The 17,559-nt window shown below is 42.8% G+C and overlaps 1 protein-coding gene across 1 annotated transcript in view; it reads left to right on the top strand.

Annotated features, from left to right (window-relative positions):
- The first annotated feature begins 324 nt into the window (after window positions 1-324).
- Window positions 325-17,559, top strand: part of RNF19B (ring finger protein 19B) — a 645,200-nt gene continuing 627,965 nt past the window's right edge. The window contains exon 1 of the mRNA XM_044059923.1: window positions 325-491. The gene's annotated coding sequence lies outside the window, so the exon portion shown is untranslated. The remainder of the gene's footprint in view (window positions 492-17,559) is intronic.

The following is a 17,559-nucleotide window of genomic DNA, read 5'->3' on the forward strand; positions in this document are numbered from 1 at the left end:
ACACACACAACATAGCTACAGACGACCAGCTTTGGACATGTTTAGGACAAACATCACCCCCTGGCTCAACATCAGTACAGAAGGATATGCACACCACATGCACCCCTACCCTCACCATTAATCAGATGCAAACTGCCTACTTACACATAATGCTATGCATGTCCATACAATTCTGCTAGGTACTGCAGTATTATTTGATGTAATGTTGTGGTTACTGATACTCATTAATAGTGAGCTGTCTCTGTAAAGAACTATGGACAATGTCTGATGTCCTGTGATGTGTTTTTCCCTGTTTATGTCTTTCAGGTGTGATGCAGAGGCTTCCAGCCTATGATGTCCAGGAGACAGCAGCCATAACTGAGGCCATCCTGGAACACTACCACATCCTCTTCAGTTGGGGTCGCCAACATCAGCGGGAGAGGACAGCCCTCTGGGAAGACCTCACACAGAGAGTGAACACCTTGGGGAACCATGGCCGCACGTACAAACAGGTCAGGCACAGAGCAACTCACCAGATTTGGCATGCATGGCAACGGGCTGCTGCGGTGGTAACGGACCATTCCGCTACTGGTGGGAGGCCAGCCAGAGAGGTCCCACTTACAGCAATGGAGGAGCTCCTTGCCAACATGTATATATGTATGGCAATGCATATATGTGGACAAATCTATACATAATACATATATATATAGATGTGTGTGTGTATATTTATATAGAGAGAGATATACATCCACATGCATATCCACATATATGCATAGATACATATATATAGAAAGGTGAATGTGTATATATATATATATATATATATATATATATATATATATATATATATGTATACATAAATATGCAGAAATATATGACAGCTACAAACACATGCAATCTGAGGCTCATGCTGCTGTACAGTAAATGACTAAATCTGAAAATGCACTCACTGGATGTATTCCTTAAAATGGGGAACTATGACATATGTGCTGTAACAGAGACCTGGTTAAAGGCAGCAGGAAGCACTCCTGCACTACCAGCCTATTACCCATTCCACATCTCTTGGCTGCAGAACTGTGACTGAAGCTCTAAAGGTGGTGGTGTTTCCATATTCATTAAGGAGGCACAAACCTCCAGAGTGTTAACCAATTTAGGCATTACAGATCCTGCAGGCATAGCTAACATTGGGTAGGACAGTGGTTCAGGTCATAGCCTGCTATAGGTCCCCAAGCATGTCCCAACACTCACAATCCATGTCCCTAAACATCCTGGAGGATAATATTGTCCAACCTAACACTCACATACTGGTTGACTTCAACTACCCCACCATTAACTGGGAAAGCTACTACACATGCCCATCACATTGACCTGGTCCTTCCTAACATGGGTGACTGTTGCTTGACACCAACAGACAACTCCCCCTTGCTATATCTGAACACAAATTAATCACCTTTGGAAATTCATGGCCATTCCACGCCCCCCTGCAGAGGTAAGCACCATGAAAATCCTTTCCAATGCTGAATATGGCCTCATAACAACAGAGGTGGCTAACCTCACTGCAGCCATGCAAATGGAGACTAGGTGCATGACGCTGAATCAAACAAGAATGCACTATGAACATGTACAGAATCGCATGGGTACTGCCATACCCACTACAGCCAGGAACCTCACCTCCAATAAAAGGGAGCTGATCTGGTGGTCCCCTGCCATACAGACACTGTACAACAGAAGGAGGGAACTGATATAGAATAACATGAAGTCTCAAGACTGGAAATGAACCCTTATCAGCTTCAATTGAAGGTTGAGATCCCTTATCAAATACTACAAAGTTAGCTGTGAGAACAGAATTGGAGCACATAATGAAGACAACTACAAGGTCTCATACAGTTATGTTAAGAACCTCCATGGCAATAGCAATTTTTTTTCTGAGCTATTAGACAATGGAACCTCCCAGACTGAGCCAACAAATACTGCCAATATGCTGGCTAGTATCTTGAGTGCAAACATTACCCCTCACTCCCCCCGCCCAAGGACCAATCACAATACCAGTACACCACCAGGTACCCAGTATTACTGCAGCACAGGTTAAATTACCACTGTCCAAGGCCAAGAATGCAGCTTCTATGGGACCTGAGAATATCCCTGGCTGTGTTCTACATTAACTACAGAGTGACCTGGCACCTTACCTGTGAGCCTTGTTTAAGCACAGCCTCACCTCAGGCTTTGTCCCTACTGAATTGTACACTGCTACAGTCACCCCTCTCCACAAATGAGGTGTAACTACAGACCCTGGGAAATACTGGCCCAACTGCCTGACAAGTCTATTATGCGAAGCTATGGAATGCATCATCATGCACCTAATAATCAGGGATATGAGAATCTGCAGACTCAGGATCCCACACAGTTTACCTTTGTGAAGGGTAGGTCATACTTGCTCATTCCACCTGGTCAACCTCTTGGTGTCAGTCACCTAAGCTGTGGATGAAGGCAAGGTGACACATGCAGCCTACATTGATCTGGCCAAAGCCTTTGATAACATTCCCCACTCACTAACTAGGTGGGAACAGAGGCACAAACACAGGGGTAGATTGGACATACTGGTGTCATACATTGAGACAGTTGCAGATTTCACTGGGTTTGTTGTAACATCCTTTATGAGGAATATGAAGTTGGTAATACCCATAGATGTGAGTATTTACTGACTGCATTCCCCAGAGTCCACAACTGATTTACCAAGGGCACCAACTGTCTGGTGAACACACAAAACATAACAGGCAGACATGTGGCCAGTCTGTGGACAGCATGCCATTGGAGAGGTATGTCAGACACATATCACTCTGTGTTGTGACGTCACACACTAAATGCATGTCCACAAAGACCATGTCAATCTATCAATCCACCATGTGTATAACAGTACTGATGACATAGAATCTGTTCAAAAATCTGGGGATATGTCCCCCATGTTGGTTGGCTGTCTCTACATGTCCTGTCCTGTGATGTATTGTCACCCACTGTATGTGAATCTGTAAGCCAATGCCACTGTAATGTCCCTCACATAGGCAAGGAAATGGGGCAAGTCCCACATTAAGGAATGTCCCATATGTCAGAACTAGCAGCAGTGTCCAGGGCCACAGCACAATACAATGTGGGCACCTACATAATGATATGGCCATAGCAATGCCTGACATCTGCACATCTGTACAGAGGACAGACAGTAAGTAGGTAGCCAACAGGTTATGCATTAGGATAAATGTTTTGCAAGATACATGCCTGAAACTGAAAGGTATTCCATTATTACATGACAGCAGTTCTCAATGACATGTTCAAAAAACATAGTAGTCTACAGTTAATATCACCATATCAGATCAACATTCAAATAGGAGATACATATAAACATACAGCTCAAACACCAAGAACAAGTTGCTCAGTACTCAGAATCCAGCTTTTCATGCAGGGGTGTATGGTTCCAGTACTACAATATGCAATCTACTCTTACTTGAAAAAGCACTGTTAAAAGTACTAACAATATGTGTTAAATTATGTCTGTCAACCAGTGCACTGTAGCTGGTGTAACATGCAAGTGTGACTGCATATAACCTAGGATACTACCCATGCATGAAACAAATCCAAAGAGAAAAGATTGTGGTACTACCCATGTATACCCAGGTGTCCCATACAGTATACTCACACCCCTTGCAACTGTAATGACAGCACATAGAAGCATGTTATGTGCAGGAAATGAAATACACTTCTTAAAGATGTCATTACCCTGCTATTTTATCAGACTGGAATGTGATCACTGGTTACCAGAGCTGAGCTATGCTTAGCAGGTGTAAGCATTAAATGTAAATGCTAAGCAGATTTGTGCACTGGTAAGTGAAGCCTAAGCGCTTATTCGTTTAACCATATTTTAGCAATGCTTAGCTTCACAAAACCCATGCAAACCCACTTAAAGCTTATTTAAAGCATCTTAATCACCCTGTCTCCATCAGCCCTTGTTCTGCCAAGCAACAAAATAAATAGCCCGTGCAGGCCTTGAACCCATGACTATGAACATTATAGTCACAGGATGTAACCACTAAGCCATGTCAGCTATGAGGTTGGCTGTTGTTTTTTCAAATATATAATTCAGTACATATACTGAATAATAGTGAACAACTGCTTTGACTACTACAATTGTTTAGTACTTGTAAGTGGAAATAGTGTTGAATCAGTCATGTTTTTATATATAAATATATACATTTCAGATTATTATGGTGGGATACATCTGAGAAGGTACATACAACACTCATGTTTACAGATAAAAGGATATATATATATATATATATATATATATATATATATATATATATATATATATATATATATATATATGTGTGTGTGTGTGTGTGTGTGTATACACACATATATATATATATATATATATATATATATATATATATATATATATGTGTGTGTATACATAACATATGCCCATTACATGTAGTAGTATCATACCTCAGCACCATAACTCTCAACCTTTTAGGGCAAGGGAACGTATTGTATGCATTGCAGTTATAAATGTAGAATGTCGCTACAGTGACAGGGATTGTGTCAACATACATTTTGTGAAGGAAGGCTCTTCTGAGACTGTCATCTGCCATCAGTTACTGACAGACATCATAAAATCATCATAGTGAAGTACCACACAAATCACAGTTAGGATCTTGTGGAATACAGAAGAAATATGAACAATAAACATGGACAGTCTGAAACGATCTGGTCAGTCAGGAGGTATACACAGAACTCCTTAGTGCAAGAAATGTGGAACAAGCCTGAAAAAGGGGATGTTTAAAGCCATGAAATGGGGATATATCACACATACTGGACTAGATAAGCTTACAAAGTTGATACATTCACACCCTCCTGTCTGTCCTAACACATATTAACTAGAGGAGGACAGGTTCCAAGCCACATACTTCCCACTAGTAAGTGACATACATCTTCACAGCAGCCCACTGCTTGTCAGATATACACAGCAGATATGGTATCCAGACAACAGTACATCTGACAAATATCTGGACATAACATCACACTAGGGTAAATACACTGAGCTGCTAGGCATGTCACCAAGCACTGTCTACATTACAGGCAGACTGCCACAACACCAACCTAATTTACCTATGAGGGAATACACATGTAACTGCAAATATAGCAGGCACTACAGGCATTTAACAGCACAGACTAACAGACACCAATGTGAAAGTGCATTCCCACAACCAGTCTCAACACAGTCACAATCACATAATGGTAAGCCTAAGTATTAGTACAGTATATGGACTGTGTGAACAACAGTCATCATCATGTTTGCCACTCACACACTAACCATACATATAATGGCCCAATTCACATTGTAGTCTGATGCCTGATTGCGATATGGGACATGTCTCAGTCTGGCCCTAAACACATACAGGCTGACAGGGTATCAGAAACTGGAGCAGCATGCAATGTCAGATAGAACAGGACCACAAACACAGACATCTACCCCAGTCTGTACACTAACAAAGTAACATAATCACAATACATGGCTATATAATACAGACACTCTGTCAACAATCACCATAAGTGCACAGACCTCACTACTGTACAGACTACAACAGAATGTCCAGGTTTTGTCTTCAAATATTAGGCCTCCTGTACATTAAATGTCTGGCAGTCTGATGTATCACTGGCTTGATATCAGGAATTATTTCAGTAAATAATGGTATGCTGTACATATCCACCTCTTACTGCATGACATATGAACAAAGAGTGACAGAGGCAGAAACACAGGGCCAATATTGACATATTGCGGTTATAAACTGAGAACATTGCCGGTGTAACAGGGTTTGTTGTGACACATCTCTTCTGAGGGATATGAAGTCAGTAACACACATGGATTTTACCATTTACTGACTACAATCATCAGAGTATGCTACTGCATTTATAAAGACAGAAAATGTGTGAGTGACACCAAATCTAAGACTCCAAACTCTGGCCAGTCTGCAGATAGCCCTATAGGTGAGAGTTTTCTCAACCACGTAACACTGTCATGCCAGACTTTAAATCATACAGAACAGCCATATCCACACAAATCCTGTTAAACCAACATTACTTCAAATGTAGAACAGCAACACTTACATTCTGTCCCCATGTCTGGAACATCCCCCTCCAGTTTGTTGGCCTGTCTCCATAGCATTTGTTGTAAGAGGTATTTCCAACTACCCTCTGTGATGCTGTTTGTCACACACCCACATGAAGTCCTGCTCACAATGAAGGAGAAGAGCCAAAACCCATTTGCAGTCCTTACTTATAGGAGTGTGTTTCCATGCAATTGGCTATAGGAATGATTCTTTCAGCTGTTCCACATGCAATTAGCAGGTGGAGGACTCCAGTTCGTGCACAGGCCATCACCTGATCGTGAGCATTACCTACCAATGTCAAGCTCCTGCCTATGTAAAACAGATGCATTTTTCCACATATACTAGAGAGGGGGAGAGAGAGAGACAGAGGGAAAGAAAAAAAGGATGAGAGAAAGAGACAAGTGCATTTGTGTATGATCTGTGGGTGGAGAGAGGTCTCTGGTTGCCTATATATACATTTGTGGCTGTGGATTGTCTACAACAACCTCTACGGTGCTTGACAACTGTTGGCCTTGTAATGAGACATTGGGACATATGGGTCCTCAATATGAAAATATAGCAAAACCAACCCTGCAAGGGATCCTGTTATTACACAATCACACCAACACCCACGCAGGATACTGCTGACACACACACACACACACACACACACACACACACACACACACACACACACACTATCACAGTTGCCAGGACCAGAACTCCTACCTAACTAGTTTGCTCACTACAGTATTGTGCAGTTATCACAAGCACCATGGAGCTTATAGGGCGGAGCCTTGGCTAATGGTTTATTTCAAGGTGACTGACATCAGCAGTGTGTGTGAATGGGCCATAAATCATTCCTGTGGGAACACACACACATTCAGTCACACACAACTTTACATTTGACAGGACTGAGTATACAAATGCTACATGAATACTGATTTGTACTATTCTGTTACACAGTTATCACAAGCACCACAGGCACTATAGGGCTGAGGGTTACTAAAAAGAATGTGTACAGTGATTGACATCAGCACATCATGTGATATCGGCCAATTGGATGTGTACTGGGTGGGAGAGGCTTCATAATGGAATTCTGTCTGTCACTGTCTGTCTCTCCCTTCCCTACATCTGTGTGTGTGTGTGTGTATGTTTGACATATTATAGGGTGTTGGCCTTGGATATGTGTGAGTATTCCTATCCAATGTGTACGCAAAGCATGAATGGTGTACAATTTGGTGTGTGTGCACAGACATCTGCGAATTACAGATATGTATAGTCCACTGTGTTATCTGACATGGGCTTCATTTCTCTAAGTGTAGAAGCATGCCCAGTATGACCTTTTGTATTAAGTGTGTGAATTCATTCCAGGTAAGGTTGTACTCCAGTCCAGGGTTTGGTGTTCTACACATACAGCTAGCAACCTGTTTCTGCAGGATATCTGTGGATAGGTTGACAATATGGAGTCACAATGGGTGACAGATATGAGGATATTGTAATTATTGCTGTCTGTGCTGCTTGTGTTACATGGTTGGTGTTAGCAGAGATATTCATACATATGTACTGTTTTACACTGTGATGTATTATGTCATCAACTACTGACAGATATATTTTTTGCTCACAGTTATTTACTGGGAAATACAAGATGAATGAAGCTGAGTCCAGTATTGTGGTCCACAGCCTACACAGTCTTGCACACTCCTGCCATTCTGGAGGGGTAGTTACAGACACTTGGTGATGGCTCTGTGTAAATGGTCCAGCACTTTGGTACTAAGGTGTCTGAAGATCCCCTTCTTGTACATATATCGACTTAAAAGACTGGCCATATCCTGCTGTGGCCATACCTCTCAGCTGTACAGATTCACCCAGATTACCCAGAGGCAGGGCTCATATATCTGGTCAGTTCCCCTTCACATTGTGGTTTACAAGCAGGTTTGCAGCCACCCATTACTGGGTTTGCAGGCAGAGGTTGTATGGGCACACATCAGAGTTTCACACACTCCATGACATCCATGCGTCTACACCCCCCCCCACTGTTATTGTATCCTCTTCCTAACATTATGAGGCGATATCTGAGAAGTATCCCTATAGCTGACCCTTTATCCCAGAGGTATTTATGGATTGGTCCACAGTTCATGCAGTGGGACATGGGGGGCATGCTACTGGGATTTGTCAACATGGCCTTGCATTTGTGTTCTGTTGACTGTTAGGTTGTTAGTTGTGATCTCATGAGATACCAAACATTGGCACTACGGGTGAGGCACAACCCAGAATTAATGGACATGCTCCACCTCAAAAAATCCAAGTCCCTTAGAGCTACACGCTCCAGGGACCTAAACCTCAGCACAAAAATAAATAGGACATGCTGGAGGGACAGATTAATTTCCCAGAGGCTCCCCTCACTCTGGAATAGAATCCCAATTCATGTTAGACATAGCCCCTCGCTGACCCTCTTCAAGCGAAATTTAGACGAGTGGATGGGAAATCGCAAATTCACCCCTGGGATCTCCCCAGTGTCCCTCCTAGACAGAGGCACAGTAAACTAATCTTAAAAGGGTACAGTAGGCTAATCTAATAGGGAGACGGAAGCCAAATACACTCTGGCTAGGCTTATAAATGCCCTAGGGCAGATAGCCTAGTATCTACCTATGAACCTATGAAAAAGTCTTTGAGAGGGGACTGTAGGACATTTGGTAGTGATGCAGGCCATCTGCAGCAGGCCACTGCATTCTGTCACTCCTACATTCCCAGGCTGTGAGCCAGTGGATTCCCCTGGGTTGACAGGGTAAGTGTGCGAGGTGTTAATGGCAATAGTTCCTGTCCATATTGATTCATTGGTCTGGATGCAGGCAGGGTACTGCTTACAGCTAAGGACACACCTGCATAGGACAGCTCTTCAGCATGCTGCATTCTGTGGGCATTCCTATACAGAAGTGGGGTCATACTGTACTCATTCCCAACAGCAAGGATATGACCTGTGATAAACCTGTGGATGATGGTGGGGTGAGCTGGGTGCATGTGTGTTATGGAAGCTGCTTGCAGCTGACTCACAGATATACGTGGGGCATTTCCCTTATGCTGGCTTGTGCGGGGACATCAGTAGTTTCTCAGTACTTTGTAGCTGTGCCTTTTGTGGTCTGCCAGTGTTTGGCCAGACTACATCAGTATTCCATACTACACAGACAACCAATGTGCTGCTAACCTGTATGTACAATTCCAAAGGTGTGCCCCTTTGACAGTTACATTTTATGCACTCTGTCTAGGGTACTTCTGACTGTGTACTGTGTGTATGTATGGACCCACATTCATGGCATGTCCATCTTTCAGACAGTGACAGATATTGACATCTGGACAGTGAGTATGGATGACTGCTGACACGGGTATTGCTGAGAAGCATTTTGTTTGGCACTACAGTTGTCAGAACATGGCCCTGTCAACCACAGTACTGCCCATAGGCCACTGAGACACCAACCCTCCATGCCTACATACTGACCACTTACAGACAATATTAAACACACAACAACCTAACACACAGACCCCTGTATAATGCAACAATCTATCCTGTAGATTGGGCCAGTTTGGGTAATCTGTGCTCCACTGATACTGCTCCTCACACTTACATGTTACTGCATTTCTACATAGGATTTTGGGGGTGGGGGACACCTGACAACTGTAAACTGTGCTATGACTGTACTGGTATGTCAGGTGCTCTGTTAGCTTCCACACCATTTTATATTCTGACCTATCATGCAGACTGGAGGCATATCAGTAGAGCACAGATCTTAGGTTTTATTGTGCTACATTTCCGTTTCATACTTCTTACCCTTCAGAACTAACATACAACTGTCTGACCTGTTGTAGTCTGTCTGTGTAGGTCTGGAGGGGGGCTTTTCACCATTGCCATCAATTGGAGGCCTTAGCCAGCCTTTCTCTATGGTCATCTACACCTATCCTGCTGGCTGAGGCTGGTGGTGGGTATGTGAGCATCACTGACATGCACGTGTGTGTCCTTTGGACACACATTTGTGCCACCACATGTGCTGCAGTGGGATTTGTCACCTTGTCTAGTACTGTCTAGTGTGCTGACACCAGTATTTGTTATGGATTTCATGCTGCCCGTATAGGTGTCCACTATCTGCTGCCATCCTATTCAGCCACCCGATTCCATTGCATGCTCGCATCCATACCACAGATGCAACTATCAGAACATACTACTCCATTCAGCAACTGATAGGAAGAGTGACTTACCTTGTGACTGGGCCAGTATTGAGGGCAGTGCTGGAGGGCTGACTATGTTGGATGCACATAGTATGCTCCCTATTGATGGTAAAACACAGGTTGTGTCATGTTTGATATCCCTTTTACTGTATGTGTGACTCAGAGAGAGGTGTTATTCCCTGGGTCCCTACCATGTCAGTGTATGTGCTATGGCAAGGCCTGGACATACTGGGCACTCCTCCTTCTGCCTACATGGACAGGCTCAGGTGGTTCCTCCTCCGAGTCCCTATGTGCCTGTGCTGGCTTTGGCAATGGTGGGGGGCTTTGTGGCCTTACCCCATGCTGTTCCTGCTGCAGCTGTTTCCGCAGGATCATATTGTGTAGCATGGCACATACTATGAACATTTGTGTACATGTAGCTGGAGAGTACTTCAAGGTTACACCGGATATGTCCAGGCAACTGTGACTTGAGTATCCCAAACACATGCTCTCTTATGATTCTGGTTTGTGCGAGTGCCAAATTATGGAGTTCTTGTTCACGTGTGTGTATTTCTGAGGGGCGTTATTAGCCACGGCTCCAGTGCATAGCCAGCATCCCCCACTAAGTGGCCATATGGGGTGTCCCCACTGGCAAATGACTGGTACGGCTGTGTTATATGCCAGATGTGGGAGTCGTGATAGCTTCCAGGGCTGCCAGCACACACATTCAAGATAATGCCCTGGACATCACACACAACCTGGCAGTTGATGGACAGGAAGCCCTTGTGGTTTATGTAGACCCTACCCTGCTCGGCAGGTGGTGCTAGGATGTGTATGTGCGTACAGCCTATAGCACCCACTATCTCAGGGTATTCTGCTATTTGGTGGAAGAGATGCATACTGCTGGTCAACGCTTCACGAGTGATGGGGAAATATATGTGCTCACCGGCATGTGCTGACATGGCATCCAGGAACTAGTGGAGTACCCTGGATGCTGATGCCTGTGAGATCCCCATGATATCCCCAGTTGCCCTCTGGAAGGTACCTGTGGCTAGTATCCTTAAGCCTACACATACCTGGGTATCCACTGGGGTGGGTTCCCCTCTGTTGGTTCTCTGTGTGAGGCGGGGCTGGCACAGCTCAACAATTTGCTGTAGAATGTCCCTGTCCACCCTATAGTGCTCCACTATCTCCAGCTCATGTAGACCCTGGAAGGTTACCCTGGGGCTGTACACTCTTCTTCTCCACACTGTGGGATGGTCATCAGCATTCCCATCCTCACCACCATCAGCCTCTTGCACATATTGATGTATGAGAGTGAAAGCAGCCCCTATCATTTTGTTAGTTTTGTCAGGTAAAATTTCCCCATCTGTGTACACCGGTGGTGTAAAGTTTGTGGGAAAAACCAGAGTGAATGGGGTTTGCCTAGTTTATAGTAATGTGCTGGGCTGGGCTGGGCTGCTGCCTGTGTAATTGGCTGATTCTGATACATTTCACCTGCCAGCTATACTAGTTCTTCTTGATTGCCTTCCTACTGCTGTTTTCCCTTCCCATTGCCTTCCTGTTTAAGCCCGCATATACCTAGTCCTCACATGTGAACTGAGCTGCTATTTCCTGTTTTTCTTTTTGTTTAAAACCTGGTGTGCGGTGCGCACACCCGTTTTAAGCAGGGAAAACAGTCCTAAACAATGTGAGACACACCCCTTCCTTAGCTCTGCTTAGCTAAGAGCAAAGACAGGACTCAGGGCTCCAATAAGTTTCCACCAAGCATGATACACCCCCTACTGAAGCCATCCTCTTGTCCTGCCTACATGGCTAATAAGCAAAAGTAACACTGTGAAGAGGACAAAAAATCATTGGACAGCCAAGATATCCAGTAAAATTTATTCTAGAGTTAAACGTTTGAACAAACACCACGTTTTTCATCATAAACTGTAAGACTTCTTCAGACATGGCTCCCTTTTCCTGCACCTGCATGATTAGGTGCAGGCTTCCAGTAGGTAGAAATCTGTGATTCAGTATAGGTCCCTTAATTTGCATAACCCAGTGTGCAGGTCCATAGTTACAATTTGCAAGCACACCCTTTCCCCTTGGCAACCAGTGCTCTCTTGTCTTGTTTACATTCTGCCTGCCATTGACTATAATGGCAGAATGCATATTTATGTTACATGGCAGTTTTTCTCTTTTTTTATTTTTGGCACCCCCGTGTTTGCGCGCCTCTGCCCTTAGCTTAAACGGCCGAGATCGGCCCAAAAAAATTAAAGTTTTATTTTTATAATAATTATGTGGCTTTTAATCCCAATGGCCTTATATTTGGCCATTGGCTTGTCTGTTCTGCATAATACATGCTTTTCATGAGCTGTCATGCCTCTGTTTTGTCAGATGCAAAAAATCGGCTACTAGCCGAATACATTTTTGCACTGACACTGTTCCTATACGGAATCCATTCAGCTTGCTGGATCACAAAATCACCTCATTTGCATGTTTTTCACCAGCATTTGCATACTTAACAGAATTCAGTGCAGGAACAGTATAGGGCTGCTCGTGCACTTGAAAACGGCCCTATCCTGGATCGCACAGCGGCCATATTGCGTGCAGGAGCTGCGATACTGTTCCTGCATGGAATTTGGCCATTCATGAATCCGGCCCTACATCTTCTATACCACAACAACAAATATATACCTAATAGAGCTAGAGCTTTACTGGCTCAAACATTTACTACTTTCCCTGCTGTATGCTGCTCGCATAATTACTAACCTCCAAAATAATCTGTTAACCAAACTAGAAACCACCTATAACAAGATAGCAAGATTCGCAGCCAGTAATAGCTCAAATCCCATCATTGTATATCCCTGAAAAGCTTAAGGTGGCCTGAGCTCCCCCACATGCTTCAAATATCACAACTACAAATTGCACACAGCATCCTAAATAGTCCCAACTCCTGCCCTGCCCTTACAACCATAATTACACCCAAATTGTGACCTGAGAAGCACACAACAAAACCTTATGCAGGTGACCAAGCCAAACACAAATACTGGAAAAATACATTACAGTCACATCATAAAAGCCAACTGCCAATCATTAGTGGACCGGAGTTCTGCTGTGGTGACCCCTAACCGGGAAAAGCCGAAAGACAAACAACAACAATTACATACTCATAGGTTCATAGGTTCATACTAGGCTATCTGCCCTAGGGCATTTATAAGCCTAGCCAGAGTGTGTTTGGCTTTCGCCACCCATTTTAAATGAATTTTGCTATGCCCTTTTTCGAGGTTAGTATACTGTGCCTCTGTCTAACAGTGACACACAAGTGATACCTGGGGTAAACCTACGATCTCCCATCCACTCATCAAGATTCCTCTTGAAGAGAGTCAATGAGGCACTCTGCCTAACCTGTACTGGGATTTTATTCCAGAGTGAAAGGAGCCTCTGGGTTATGAATCTGTCCCTCCAGCATGTCCTATTTATTTCAGTGCTGAGGTTCAAGTCTCTTGAGTGCATAGCTCAATGGGATTTGGATTTTCTGAGGTGCAGCATGTCCATTAATTCCGGGTCGGACATGGCTTTATACGTCAGGCACAGATTGCCTCTGAGCAGGCGGTATGCTACTGAGTATAGCTGGAGTTTCTTTAACCGGGCAGTATATGGCATCTGTTTGAGCCCTTTGATCCTCTTGGTGAGGTACTTTTGGGGTCTTTCCAGTTGCTGCAGGTGTCTGGTAAGGTACATCCCAAAAGGGGCATTGTACTCAATTATGGGCCTGATGAGGGATGAGTAAAGAGGCACGATGACCTCCCCTGATCTAGATGTGTATCCCTTCATGATTAGGTGGGCTATATAAAATGTTTTTCTAACCACTTTGGCCACGTGGTTGTCAAATGAGAGATTGCTATCAACTTGGGTCCCCAGGTCCCTAATTACTTTTATATTTGTATTGTATATTTCTCTCTGTTGTTGTACAGTTAAGTATCTCACAACTTGAATTGTTAGGTTTTCTTATTTTTTTAATTACTTTCTTGGAGCTTTTCTCCTTGGATCTCTGCTGAAAAGGGCTTTCTGGGCCTAGCTGGATTAACCCAGTTAACAAATGTAAAAATAAAATAAAAATAAATATGAATGAGCAGGAAACCGGTGTTTTGTGAGATGACAGAATACTAGAGATTGGTGAATTTTTCCAGTTTCTGTTGTATTGTGCAATCTTATAGTTGGTGTATTTAAATTAATGGATGTGTGTGGAATAAATAAAGTCTCTCACATAGTGGGTGCAGAGGGGCTTACTTTGTTTTATTTTCAGTGACTTTTTCTGCTATTTACTTTTGGTGGGATTATCTTCAGGGAGTGGGTGTTCAGCTTTGTGTCATATACACAATACACAACCCCCCCCCACATACACACACACAAATATCAAATATATATATATGTGTGTGTGTGTGTGTGTGTGTGTGTGTGTGTGTGTGTGTGTGTGTGTGTGTGTGTGTGTGTGTGTATATATATATATATATATATATATATATATATATATATATATAGGTCCCCTTCAGGCGATCGAATGTTTACAAGTTCAAACCACATATGGCTGAGACAATATGTTCGAACTTGTAAAAGTTTGATCAGACTATCAGACTGAATGGAGATCTCTGTACAGAGTGGAAAGGGAAGATTTCCCATTTCTGCAATGTAGTGCAATCTCGGAGTTGGTATATTTAAGTAAGGGAGGGTGTGGGCGTGCAGGGGAGTGTAGTCCCCCTGCTATAGACTTTTAGTTTTGTGTTTTTTTATTTTTTTGTTTTATGTGTTTTTATTTGAGTGTTCAAACTTTTACGAGTTCGAACATATGGTCTCGGCCATATATGGTTCGAACTTGTAAAGGTTCAATCTACTGAAGTAGATCCATATATAGATCTCTGGTTGCCTATATATACATTTACGGCTGTGGATTGTCTACAACAACCTCTACGGTGCTTGACAAATGTTGGCCTTGTAATGTGACATTGGGACATATGGGTCCTCAATATGAAAATATAGCAAAACCAACCCTGCAAGGGATCCTGTTATTACACAACCACACCAACACCCACACAGGATACTGCTGACACACACACACACACACACACACACACACACACACACACACACACACACACACACACACACACATATAGATGGATATAGATATAGATATGTAATACCTTGCAGATACTCGCAGTACACATTTGTACCTCCTAGCTACACTCTGTTCCAATGCAGGGGCAGACATGCATAGCAAACTAGAGCTACATCTTACCACAGTACCGCAGAACACTTTAAAAGATTAACTTCTGATGTCAATAACACAATTCAGCTTGCTCATTTGCTGCTAATACTCATGCATTTTGTTGCATGGCTTAGCAATGAAAAGGTCAGCAAGCCTGAAGCATCCACAGATACGTGACAGTTTACAAAGCATTGTCCAGCTAAGGCCACTATCCTCAAATCTCTGTGAAATGCTACATTTTAGGGAAGCCTGATGTATATAAATAATATGAACCGCAGCCAGATTGCATGGCATATGTCCAATGTATAGTGCCATGGACTGGTTCCCTTCAGAATCTCGAATTCCTAAAACCTCAAAATTCATATGGTTGAGACCATATAATCAAATTTTTAGACTGTTGAAATTCTGAACAGAGATCTGCATTGAGTGCTGAATGGGAGATTTCCCTTTTCCTTGTTGTAGTGCGATCTCGGAGTTGGTATATTTAAGTAGCGGGGTGTGAGGTGCAGGGTGGCTTGCCCCCCGCAAAAACGTTTAGCCAGTTGTTTTTTTTTTTTTTTATTTTGGATTTGTTTCGGAATTTTGATATTCCGAAACATCAGTCATATGGTCTTGATCATATGACATTCGATGTTTCATAATTTTGAGATTCTGAAGTTAATCCCCATGGACATATACTTCACATGTATACATGCTGTATTTCAGAGCTGTGACAGTCTCCACTGCTTGCAAAGCACGAATTGTGTTTTATACATTTGTCACAAATGTACATCATCATGAGGAATGCTTTGCATTTTGACTCTTAAGAATTCCGTGTTACTCACAAATCCACATTGAAAGGGTCTGTCACACATTCAGTGTACTAAGAATCATCTTGGATGATGTTCATGTTAAGTAATACTAAATTATGTTAAGTTACCTGAAAAATGTTTTAGGAGTATAACATTTTGTCCATTTATCCCACATTTTGGAGACAGAAGGTTGATAGCTATTCTTTTATGCATGAATCCTTTCCACCATTTCCCTATGAAAATGTAACCATTTTCACTAGGCTGCCTGTGTTAATGACCCACAGACAGCACCTGCCTAAGGAGCAAAAATTTTGCTGTGTCAGCTGTATGGCCAGTTCAGGGAGTGTCTGATGGGACCTTCTGTTGGTCCATGCATGAAGGTGGATACTTAGTATGACTTGACAAAGTTACTTACCAGGGCCACAGGAATCTCCAGGACTAGTGAGCAATGCAGGCATTGATATGATGATGAGGCATTGCCTCCTTAAAGCTCTCTGACAGTGGAAAGTAGCTGCTCATAATCATTTGTATGTCCTGTTCATAATGTATTTAAAGTTCATTCTAAATCCACTGTCTTGTTTTTTTTATCTCATTATTATTGTCTGAATGCTTATTAGTTTTTTTAGTTATTTGGTTTCACTCATAGCTAAATGGGATCTTTCAACCGCCCTACCTACCCAGTTAACAAATGTTAAATAAAATAAATACACACAGAGATAAAAATTACACCCGAATTGTAGTAAATGTTTGACACTGGTATGTCTTTCCACTGAGTAATTTTAAAAGGTGTTATTACCGTTACTGAGAGCACTTTCCCAAATAATGGCTGTTTGTCCTTACAGATAGCAGGACATACCAAATTAGTTATTTGCAGAGATCATACGTGTGCTTTGGGATTTGCTGATAGCACATATATACTGTTGTGGTTGTGATGCATGTAGTGGGGTACTACATGTAACTATTCTATTGTGAAGCTGTGAAGATCATATCAGGCTTCTGCAATCTAGCAATTGTTTGTGTGAATCATAACTTTGCACTCTTCTTCAGCTTGTCACCTTCACCTCACCACTGTCTGTTTCCTGACCTTCCACTTTCTTTTTCAGCACAGTTAGAATATCCACTTCCTTTTATGCTCTTTCTTGCCTCTTGTAGGTTATTCAGTCCTCACAATCACCACTTATTTTCTCTGTTTCTC

The sequence above is a fragment of the Protopterus annectens genome, chromosome 1.part2 (genome assembly GCF_019279795.1).
Source record: "Protopterus annectens isolate FY-2018-M chromosome 1.part2, PAN1.0, whole genome shotgun sequence".
Taxonomy (NCBI): Eukaryota; Metazoa; Chordata; order Ceratodontiformes; family Protopteridae; genus Protopterus; species Protopterus annectens.